The 10,752-nt window shown below is 46.0% G+C and overlaps 1 protein-coding gene across 5 annotated transcripts in view; it reads right to left on the bottom strand.

Annotated features, from left to right (window-relative positions):
- The window catches only part of zbtb46 (zinc finger and BTB domain containing 46), a 61,106-nt gene extending 51,229 nt beyond the window's left edge, over nucleotides 1-9,877 (bottom strand). The window contains exon 1 of one of the 5 annotated variants that reach the window (XM_034590933.1): nucleotides 9,582-9,877. The gene's annotated coding sequence lies outside the window, so the exon portion shown is untranslated. Of the gene's footprint in view, nucleotides 1-8,109; nucleotides 8,467-9,581 lie in introns of those variants that run through there. The other 4 variants (XM_034590932.1, XM_034590938.1, XM_034590937.1 and 1 more) reach the window with 4 other exon arrangements.
- Nucleotides 9,878-10,752: the final 875 nt, after the last annotated feature.

The following is a 10,752-nucleotide window of genomic DNA, read 5'->3' as shown; positions in this document are numbered from 1 at the left end:
AGAGTGTGTCTGTGTGCATAACTCGGTGTGACTGTCGCTCTGTCAAGACGGCAAACAGAGGCATCTCTCTCAAATCCACACTGGGCCGCGGCTTACAATGAGCTCACGCAAAGAGGGGAGCAGGATAAAAAAAAAAGAAGCCGCCGCTTAAGTGTGTACTCACAAGTTCAACAGGCACACCCTCCGTCCCCCCTGAGCAAATATTAAGAGAGACTTCACTCCCTGCTAATCTAATTCACAAACACGGCAGAGCACACACACAAACAGGCAAAACACACAATTTGAATGCATTACCTTGGCCCTCAACATGCAACACTCACTTATAACTAACGCTCCCACAAGCCACTGTACAACGGCAAGTGAGCAGCACAGTGATTTACATATAGATAGAGAAGTGTTTATAAAAAAACACATTTGTATATAATAGCCCGGGGCCCTGTTGTCACTCATCAAGCTGATCAAAAAGCAGCTACTATACAACACTGATGAATCTCGCAGAGCATTTTGCGAATCCGTCCTTCAACCGCAGGAAGGGAAAAAAAAAAGGAGGTGAGATAAAGGAAGAGAAATCAAGGGGAGAGGAGAGGAGCATCTAAATATAGAGAGACTCACATTTTGGAGTCAGAAAAGAGACAGTGAAAGGTATGAAGGGGGGGAGGCAGGCGGGAGATGCAAGAGAGACGGGGAGAGGAAGAGAGAAACGGAACAAATGAGGAAAGTGGTGTTGAGGCTGCGAAAGACAGAAGGAACCGGATCGATGGGTGCCGAGCCTCGGTGGGTTTCTCATCTGCTGTAGCGTTGCGTAGTGGACGACTGGCGAAGTGGACATGCAGGACACTGCGAGACTTGAGAATCCAAATACGGGACACTGTATCAACACAGAAGTTCATCAATGGGAGCGTCGATAGTGAGGCTCGGCCCCTTCGCTGATCCTTTCAATGCACTTTCACTGAGTTCCCTCTGCAAGACGCAAAAACTTAAAGTTGTTAGTCGTCTTTGTTCCTGTGCTGTGTGGTGATTGGCTGTTCATGCTGCTAAAGCTGTACTGACAAAAAAAAAAAAAAAGTCGGATTACAACTTTTTGCAACTTTTTGCATAGAAGGCGGTGTGGCTCGAGGCGACCATGTCCTGTGTGATTTACGGAAAGCGAGGTTCAGCCAGACAAACGCCTCACCTGGATCCCCCCCCCCTCCTCTCGTATCTGTCTGTCTTTTCACTCTGAGCGCGTTTACCCGAATGCGGTTTGACATTTGACTGTCACCTGTTGACTAACATTAACGGCTGCCATGGCTCGCAGGCTTTTGGAACCACGGCTGCTTTTCTCCCCTACGACAGCGACGGGGGAAGAGCTGCAAATAAAATCCATGTACAGAATAGTGGCCAGACATAAAGAGAGACAAAGAGCGAGGCAGAGACAAAAGGACCACTGTGCAAACTCTCATGATCGTGCTCGCCATCGCCGAGGACAACACCCACCTTGGAAACCTAATTTTGAAGAAGTCACACATTCCCACATTGTGAGGCAGTGCCAGTATCAGGTGTCCGTCCAAACCACCAATCAAACGCCCCCCCCCCCCCCCACCGTGACACCCCAGCGCACACACCAAAATAAGCGGGAGGGTGGGTGAGATAGAAGGCAGGAGGGAGGGGTGCGCGGGTGAGAAAGAGAGTTAAAAAAGAAGAGGGCAAGGGAAAGAACCACCGAGAGACAAAAGCAAAGAGAATGACAATGAGTGAAAAGAGGAAGAAAGGCGGGGAAAAAAAAGAAAATACAGGGGACGAGGTGAGGTGAAAAACGCACTGCCAGCTCCCCGTGTGCCTGCACAGAGCAGGAAGAGAACAAAAAGACGGCAACAATGGGACTTTCATGTATCTGCATGTTTCAGTGTGGAGCTGGAAAGAGCAGTGAGACGGCCGTTGGGGGAATTTGCCCCTCGCCACTGAAAAGGGGATGTGAACTTACTCACTTCTGTTGGCCTCACATCTCCCGTTCATAAAGGGAACTATAGGAACGCAGGAGAGCTCATAAAATGTCCAGCAGTGACGGAGCTCCACGTCTATGGCTGATTTATAAAGGTCACATAATAATACACACTTAGGAAAGCAGAAAAAGCCTGTATATATCAAGACAACACCACTTCCCCTTAGAGAAGTCACCTTCGAACCTGAACAGAGAAGTTATTCTAACTTGGATGGCTCAACTTGGCAGCTAAGAGACAGAAAAAAGTGTTTATGTTTTAGCAGAAAACTGGAATCCATGTCCATTGTTGCAAGCTGTTGCATTAACAGGATGTATAAATATGAGCTAGGGTCAGGGGAAAGGATAAAAATGAGAAACGGAACAGGGAGAGGGTAAAAATGAGAAAGGGAGTAGAGGAAGGGTAAAAATGAGAAATGGAGTAGGGGAGGCCACAGGAGGCACCTGGCCCACTTACAGCAGAGGAGGGGGTGGTGGAGGAGGAGAGGTGGAAGATTAAGGAGTGGGAGGGAAAAATGAGAAGGAGAAGGTGGAGGAGGATGAGGGAGAGGAGGAGTGGAGAGGGAGTAAAAAAAAAAAAAAATTTAAAAAGGGAGATGCAGCTGGGACGGAGCAGAGGGCACGGGGAGGACGGGGGTGGGGCTGCGAGGGTGAAGTGACGGAACGGGAAAAGGTGAGGAGGGAGAGGAAAGGATGTGGGATGAGGACGCAAGTGTGTGTGGGGGGGGGGGGGAGACAGAAGAAAATAATAGGAAGGGGGAGAAGGGCAGAGGGGGAGGTGAGAGCAGGATGAGAAAGAAAAGAGAGAGAGAGATAGGGAGAGGAGGTGGGGTCTGGAGAAGAAGAGGTGGCCTTGTGATGCAGAGAATGGAGGTGGTGTGTGCGTGCGCGGCAGGAACGTGTGGCTTTGTGTGTGTGGGTGTCTGAAATTATGACGATAAACCAACACCTCGCCCAAAGTATGAATAACCAACCACAACAGGCCAATGTAGGTTCAATCTCTTCTCCCAGCAGCCTGTCTATACCACTAATATCCCACTAATACCACCCACAGTCCTCGCTCCACCTCACATCAATGAATATTTCATGTCCTGATGGCACTTTTAAAGCAAAAACTAATTAGCAAATCCAAGTTGATCTGGCATTAGTCATATCAGGCCAATTAAAAGCCCAGTTCTACTGTACATGTTAATAGCAGCGAAGTGGAATAATTGTATGTTGAGCAGGGGAGAGAATGTTAAACAGGCCTTGTTAGCAGCACTTTAGCACTCTAGCCCGAGTCCATGGCTGGATTACAAAACTCTACAAAGCAGGATAATGTTCATCAGGAACACACACACACACATGCAGACGCACACACGCACACACACACATCTTTGAAAGCTGCAAACGAAAAAACTCCATCCATTAATTACAGAGTCGCCATCTACTCCATGGGGTCAGAGCTGGTACTTTTTAGCAAAAGAGGAGAAATATTTCCAGGGAAAATGATGGTTTTATGCGTCGGTAATAATATTAAACAGGGATCCAAATATTGGCAGAAGCCGGCAGGTCAGATGTTACGCGGTATTAGTGGGAGAAAAACCATTTTGCGCACCACGCAGTGTCTCGGCGGTCAGCGCCAGTCAACGTGAGGTTGTGGAGACAGTGTTTGTGTGGTGCTGAATAGAGAGAAGGTGTCGGTTTGTGTTCGAGTCTTTCCAACCTTTCTCTCTCTGTGTGTTTTTTTAATGCAGAAGACAGACAGCACGGACACACACAGACTAAACTGTGCCGCACCAAAAAAAAAAAAAGAGACAGAATAACAAGGGCTGGAACTCTTTTGGAGTGTTTCATCAGCCCCCCCCCCCCCTCCACAACCCACCTCCTCACTCCTTCCCCCCCCCCGTTCTCTCTCTCTCCTCCACGTCCCCTCTTTTCCTCCCTCTCTCTCTCTCTCTCTCTCTCTGCCTACCTCTCTCCCTCACCTGAGCTTTGATATGGAAATCTCTCACCAGCCAAAGCCCGAGGCTAGTTGACTGTTTCTAAAGATGTATTTGCTCAAAGCCACTCAATTTCTCATCAAATACTCACACTGTGCGTATAAAAGACAAACTCTTTCACTGGGAAAATAACAACTAACAACTTATCCAAAGCTTTCAGCGGTTTTCAAAAACCCAGACGTCACGACGACAAAAAAAAAAAAGAGATTTCCAAGCCCAAACCTTAAAGCTCTTAATAGCTTATATAAATCTGACTGAAAAGATGGTGACCTTTCTGCAAAGTGGAGAGCTGAGGACGCTAACTATCTTGTCGATAGAGTACTTCGAAAGAGTGTGTGTGTCTGTGTTCTTTCCCACTGGTTTACCAGCCGAGCAATTATACATTAAGGATGACCAGCCTGCACAGCTACATAACAGTCAGCCAAATAAAGTAACAACTACAGCCACTCAAGATCTAGAAATACGTGAATAATATAGGAAGAAGTCAGAAACTGAACAGAAATCAGTCCCATGTCTGCTCATTACCAGAATATCTGTGGCTGATGTTTCGTGATATTGTGTGAATCACAGAGATCGAGGTGATCGAGATCAGGGAAAGCAAATATTCTTATCTTTGAAAATAGACATTTTCTTCATGTTTCCTTCATGATTCTCAAAGATAAAGAAGGTAGAAGACAGAACTGAATGACACTCAGTGAAGAGCATGTCTCCGCCAAGGCCCAACCGTCCCCTGAGGAAACCATTTAAATTATTAATAATAATAATAAACTTTATCTGTATAGCACCTTTCATTCAAGAAATGCAGCTCAAAGGGCTTTACATACAATATAGATAAATAATAAAAACGTGTTAATAAAAATAAAAACATGTTCAAATGTAAAAGAAAAGAAAAAGAAAAAGAAGTCAAATACATTTTTTTGTTTAAATGCATAATAACTTATTAAATTAACTAGATCAACTTTCACACACTAAAAAATATCAGTGCCCTAAACATGCCTGATTTCTTTCATCAAGATCCAAGAATCATTCTCTGAGAAATGAACGACAATGTTGGAAAAACACCGCGTCTCGTAATGTTCAAGAAAGAAAACACACAACCAACCAACCAACAAACAGACAGGGATGAAATGATCGCCTCCTTGGAAGAGGTAGACAGAAATGTTTCAGTCAGAGTATCTTAAAAGAATAAGCTGAGTAATTATGGAGGTTATATGTAAAAATCTAAAACACGTAGAGCATTTAAAAAACATAAAGATAGAGTTTTTATCTCTTCCTTTGTTATTTTGTTAACCACTGACAGATACCTACATGATAATATGCACATCTGGCTTGTATTACCTGACGCACGCTTGTTGCAGCATCTTAACAAATGAAAATATACAGCATTTTAAAACTAATAATTAGGACTGCATTAAGCAGGAACCAAAATAAAATGTAGAAATATATATGATCCCCCAACTTCTGACATGGATGCAACTGATAAGTGATGTCAGAAAACAAGAATTATGTGATTGTTATGGGACCTGGTTTAAAGATCAGATCTGCATTCCTCAATAAAAGAAAAAAACACACCCTGATGAAAACAAACTGAAATCCCTCATCTGCCTCCTCGGCAACGTGTGATCCAAAAACGTGTTTCGCAATATCAACAACTTCTGAGAAAAATTCTGACATCTTGCCATAAAAAATCCCTTGGGTTTATTTTTAGCTACAATCAAAGTGTAGTTTTGCTTCTGGACGTTAAATTCTCCGTCGTGGATTAGAGACGTTCGAGCGGCGACTGAAAGTTAGCTCCCAATTTAAAATAAAAAATATGGAGAAAAGAAAACAAAAGAGGGCTTCTTGCTTGCATTGACATCTTACCTGCGTGCAGGTCTATGAAATATTAACACCTATGTGAAAAGACAAGTGGGGGGGTGGAGAGCGTTTTTGTGTGTGTGTGGAGGTGGGGGTGGGGGTGGCTTAAACTCACCTGTTCTCCCTGCTGGGGAGGAGGGGGTAGTATGTGAGATAGGTGGATAGAGAGGACAGCTGTAGCACACACACACACACACACACACACACACACACACACACACACACACACACACACACACACACACACCCCACAGCATCCATGTAACCCCATGGGGGATGAGGAACACCTGTATTCAGCACTGCACAATGAGCTATAGAGGCGGTTAAGCTAAAAAGCCTTGGGAGTTATTAGTGGGGGTGGGGGATGGAGGTAGTTTTGGCTCCGCGGGTTAATGTGTGCCAAGCTGTGTTCGCACAAAATCAGACGTGAGAATGATAACGTTCATGGCATGACAGATTACACACACACGCACACACACACACACACACACACACACACACACACACACACGCAAAACCCAGAGTTGTCAGAAAACTCCGGAGAGACGCGCCGACTCATGTAAGTCGTGCACATGATGCGAGTGTAAACGGTGCATTTTGCTGAGTGTAAGCCTAACAGGTGTTCCCATTAACAAGTGAACTCCGAGGGGGGACAGGGACGAGAGAACAGGCAGAGGGAGATACACGCAGAGAGATGAATGGTGTATAAGGTTGCTAACCGGGAACAAATGTGTCTTCATGGAGCATTTGGCCTCTTTTCTCTATTTCTGGAGAAATGCAGATGAGGTTAAGGCACGGTGCAATTTATTGTCATGTTGTCGACACACAAAGATGCACACGAGTGCTCCTGTGAGGGGGTAGTGTACACCGCTTCCCCCCGGGTTTGTGTAAGTTGAAGCCGACTAAACCTGCTGCCGCACGGATCAGCCCACAACCTGCATGGGAGCAGTAGGCACCACCTACACAACAGCAGGCATACACACACACAAACACACAAACACACAAATACAGCAAAGAGGCAAGTTTTACGAGCTCCAAACCCGACTACCACCAAAACCAAGCCCCCTTCCTCTCTTTTCTCACCCTGAACCACCTTCATTGATCAAAATCAAGAGTAACAACCTCCGGCGCCTTCAACAAACGTCAACTTTGGCTTTGACCAGGACAAAGAGTGAAGGGTAAATTGAACACGCGTATTATCGCCAACTTTAAAGGTCCATTCATGAGAGACTACACGAGTGGAAAGTGCTTCAAATCCTCCTTTGCAGTCACACACGCACGGCTGATATTTTTTCCATCTTTCGTCCGATCTCGCCTACACTCCTCCCCCACTCATCCTTGTGGCTGTTGTCTTGGTCTGTATTACGTTTTTCCCCCGTGGAACACACAGATGGAGAATGGGCACACACACACACACAAACGCACACTGTCACATGCACATGCACACTGATGTCCACTGCTCTTGCAATGATAATGCTACACGTGCCGCCACCTCAGGGAAGCAACCTCAGAGGGGGCAAACACACAAAGACCCAAAGCATTCTGGGAGATAGTCCGTGTCAAGGTACCAAATATAGGCAGTCAGCATTAAAGTCAGATACTGCTGCTAAGCTCAGACAAAATGTGCATGGACGGACACACATGCATGTGGATAAACATGCACACACGCCAACAGTAATTGAATTACCGAATCAAAGACTTGAGGGTTTATCATATTAAGTGCCAACCCTTAACTCTCTTCAAGGAAGAACAAAACAACCACACAAATCCAGTGAGGCCTAAGACAATTTGGAATAATCACTAGATGGTCTATTAATCCCGAAGATCCAGTTAGCCGATGTCAAACTGAGCAAAATGCTGCGATCTAACAAGCTGCGCACGTAGTTAGGGCCCTGAGCTCATAGGAAACACTCTACAGCAAAGTTTGAAATGACTTCCCTGTGCTGGAAAGTTCCTCAAACTACACAGAGAAATAACCAGACACCACACACACTGACTATTCTGATGAAGAGTTGGGGGAATCTCCTGTAAATTGCGTGGCGGTTTGATATAAAGTCAGCCGCTGACAATGTGGCTTCGAGTCCCTTTGCTCTCAAATGATCAGCAACAGCAGACTCTATCCAGACTTAACATCAAATAACAAGCAATTACACATCTCTCCAGAGGAAGAAAACCCGGTGTTCATCTATGACACACAATCTAAAAGAGTTGAGAAAAACCTCAGAGCAAAGATAATGAGCGACATGAGGTCATATCTGTGTCACTCTCACAGATCGTGTTCTCAGGACTCACCTGGCTGCAGGACACATGCCAGGACGCACAGTGCTGCGTGCGCGCGTGCACAGCGTGTGGAGGAACAAGTGGGGTTGTTCCCCTCTGAAGCATGGCAAGAAAATGGAGGAAGACGGAACTGGCCGGTTAGAGAGGGCAGACCCAGACAGCAGACACACACACACACTTACACACACTTACACACAGCACAGGAGGCAGACAGAGGAGCAGCGAGTCTGAGACGCTTTCAGCTCCAGTCGCCAGTAAACAGCGAACACTTGACGCCACACTTTTCAACTCTCGAAATGGATCAGATGGTGATCAGCGGCAGTACCTCGACAATTACAAGAAAAATTACCCGAGAGCACAGTCTGCAAACAAAAGCCCCCCCACCACCACCACCACCCCTGTCTTGTCTGGTACTCGAGGGCTGGGTGTTGACGCAGCAGAAATTTCCAGCTGGAGAAATCCCCCTTTTGAGGGTTAATCGAGGGGAGAAGGAGGAGGGCTTAAGCCCTCTTGTCTTCCAGCCTCCGAGCGCTTTCATTTTGAATCCCCTGCAGACTGACTGCTGCACGGAGCATCACTCTGCAGCCTACTTTGTGTGGCACGATATATGCGTGTGTGTGTGTGCACGACATGCCCCATGCAGCCGCTGTGGCACCGCGGCTTATGCGTGCTGTTCACAAACTTCGCACGTTTCACCAGGATCCCGCTCGATCAGCTGGAATCAAACCCAAACACAGGGCGATGAAGTGACACATCATGTGGTTGCACAACCTGAGCGTGTGTTAGCAGGTATTTCTAAAGGCACATGTGTGCAGGTGTATCACATTCATTCAAACTAATGTTCTGCGAACTGGAAATGTGTGTTCCTCTGTGCGCTCTGCGTGCGCAACGTCCAATTTAAAAGTGTTTTCCATTTTTTAAAACATGCATTATAAAGTAGATATAAACGTTTTTTCCCCCTCATTGTGTTTGTTCCATTATCATGAACACATTGTGAGAAGTGTACAATGTTCGATCCCCGTCAGAGACTGACAGCTTCTCCAAATATCCACAAGCGCAACAGACAGCTGGCTGTCACGTATGGAACAGGTAGGCGTACTTTCAGACGGGAGCCTGCTCACTCGGCCGAGTATTCAGCTGTCAGTCCACACACTCAGGCTGTGATGCCAATGGACTGGAATAAAGAATAAAAATAGAAAATAAAAAGCAGACAGGCCTTCATAGAACAGATCACAGAGCCGCGGCTGCGAAGAGTTGCATTGTGTCATGTCTCCAAATAACCTGCGCGGACACCAACTATCAGCTGGAGACGCGACGGCTCCGCGGGGGGATGAAAACTAATTGTTGACATGATGTTAAAAAAAATAAAATAAAAAAACCTGCCGCGTCTGGATGAGGATGTGTTCGCAGCGGAGCGAGGCTGGATTTGAATAAAAGAGAAAGAAAGAGGTGGAGGAGTAGTGACATGAGGAAGTCGGACATACCTGTTACCCCATGGGGTCTGGGGTGGACGCGGTGTCGGTCCTTCGGAGTCCAATCCGCGGTGACAGCCTGAGCGCAGAGCGGAGGGGATGTCCACGGCACCGGCCACTGTCCTTCCTCTCCTCCGTGTGCTTCCTTCAAGTGTTATTCCCCCTGTTTTCTCCCACTCCCCGCTCTTCCTCCTCCACCAGCCCCTTTTTTTTCTCCGTTCTCTCTCTCTCCCTCTCTCTCTCTCTCTTTCCCTCCCCTGCTTTTCCGTGTCTTGGTATCAGGAGCCTCCCCCTCCTCCCTCTCCTCCCTCTCCTCCTCCTCTGTGCATATCTATGTCTCTCTCTCTCTCTATCTCACTCTGCCCATGCAATCTCTCTCTCTCTCTCTCTCTCTCTCTCTCTCTCTCTCTCTCTCTCTCTCTCTCTCTCTCTCTCTCTCTCTCTGGGCAGAGTCAGGAAATGAGACACGCATGTGTATCCATCTGATATGAGTCTTGTCTTATCTGTTATTTAATAAACTATAATAACAATAATATTAATACAAATGATAATAATAATAACAATAATAATGATACAAAATTATAATAAAATGATAATAATAATAATGATAACTGTCTGTGTTGTGATGTAAGCAGTGGGATGTTGTATCCATGGGGCTTATGGGTCGTGCGTTTGTTGCCATAGGGCTCAATAATGACCAGGGGCTTCGTGTAACTTACCCCCTCTTGTGGCAACAGCAAGAAAACACCAGTCGGTCACATTTACAGAACACAGGAGACTGACATGTCTGCAGTTTGACACTGTTTGGCTGGAAAACACCTTTGTGTGCCACGTGACGTGCAGCATTTAGGCCAGTGTTTGGTAAAAAAAAACAGAAAAAGTCTGGGGTAATTCCACCACAGCTGGGCCTCTCCTTTTTATACTCAGGATGATTTGTTTTTTAAGTTAAGGGGGAAATTATGAGAAGATTATTTACCGCTTGGGAGACGGAACAGAGAGAACGACATGACCAGTGGTTTCTTAAAAAAACTAGAAGATATCGCAGACTAGTATGTTTTGCAGTCGTCTGTATTCTGACAGGAAATTACATGTGCAGCGCTGGTCCTAATTGGTCAAGTACCCAGTGTTGTGGGAAGTAAGCAGCCTCTTTAAATAAGTACATTTAAAAATACTCTATTGCAAG

Source organism: Hippoglossus hippoglossus, chromosome 7 (assembly GCF_009819705.1).
Source record: "Hippoglossus hippoglossus isolate fHipHip1 chromosome 7, fHipHip1.pri, whole genome shotgun sequence".
NCBI classification, from domain to species: domain Eukaryota; kingdom Metazoa; phylum Chordata; class Actinopteri; order Pleuronectiformes; family Pleuronectidae; genus Hippoglossus; species Hippoglossus hippoglossus.
This window is presented reverse-complemented; position numbering and strand designations above follow the sequence as displayed.